The sequence below is a fragment of the Populus alba genome, chromosome 1, assembly GCF_005239225.2.
Source record: "Populus alba chromosome 1, ASM523922v2, whole genome shotgun sequence".
Taxonomy (NCBI): domain Eukaryota; kingdom Viridiplantae; phylum Streptophyta; class Magnoliopsida; order Malpighiales; family Salicaceae; genus Populus; species Populus alba.
Genome location: NC_133284.1, coordinates 54,153,424 through 54,154,167, shown reverse-complemented (window position 1 = coordinate 54,154,167; position 744 = coordinate 54,153,424).

Sequence of the window (744 nt, the reverse complement as noted above, 5' to 3'; positions counted from 1 at the left end):
ATTAACTCCAAATTTTTTATTTAAAATAATGAAACAATATCAATTCAATAAAAATAATTAACTTGAATTCATCCAATGATTTTACATTGCTAACTTTTCCAAGTTTCAATACCTTAGGTCTCTTTCTTCAATATCATAACACCATAGATTACACTATTGATATTAAGTGTGCATCGGACATTTTGGTAGTTTTCACTATAGTGATTTTTTTAAAATAGATTAAAACATTATTTTTAGTTGTGATTAAAAAATAGATTAAAAAAATATATGACTAATTAAAACTATAATAAAATGAGTTTTTGCATGCAAAATAAATATAAATTATACAAAATTAAAATTTAAAATGTAATTATTATAGTGCTCATTATAAAATAAACAAAAAAATTTAACTAACAAAACAAATATCAAACTAGAGTATCCAAAGATGCCCACGAATTTCTTGGTGACTTTAACGATTGTGTACCTAAGTTCAAGTCATTAGAGCAAACTTTGTAGGGTATCCAAGTATTTCTAATTTTGAAGTATAAATAAACAATGATTTTTAGCTTTAGAAAAGATAAAAAAAAAAAAAAAGTTTTATTTTTTAGGATATTTTGATATTGGTATTTTGTTTAATTTAAAGGATCATGGGACGTCTTAGTATTTTCATGTTATATTTTATATTATTTTAATCAAAAAGTTATTAAACACGTGTTCCACACACTCCAACGAGATGAGCAGTGTTCGCGTCATTAAGGAGGCACA